Below are 340 nucleotides of genomic sequence, written 5' to 3'. Positions count from 1 at the left end.
CCCTCGGTTGTCCTTGGTAACCATAAAGCCCCCCTCCCTCCGTCGGTCCAGAGGGTTTTTAACGCAAGCGGGGTTGAAAAATCGTCTCCCGCGGTTAATTTGAGCAGACGTTCCAGTTGCGTAAGAATGCAACGCATTAGAATCTGGCGCGGAGGGAGCGCGACAGAGAGAGAGCAGGGGTGAGAGACCTTGATAAAACAGAGAGAGAGAGAGAGAGAGAGAGAGAGACAGAGAGAGAGAGAGAGAGCTACAACCGTCTCTATGGCTGCTCCATTCACGTTTCAGGCATTGTTTTCAGCCTGTGTGTGTGTGTGTGTGTGTGTGTGTGAGGGCGAGAGAA

The sequence above is a fragment of the Myripristis murdjan genome, chromosome 13 (assembly GCF_902150065.1).
Source record: "Myripristis murdjan chromosome 13, fMyrMur1.1, whole genome shotgun sequence".
Lineage (NCBI taxonomy): Eukaryota > Metazoa > Chordata > Actinopteri > Holocentriformes > Holocentridae > Myripristis > Myripristis murdjan.
Note: the sequence above shows the minus strand (reverse complement) of the source record.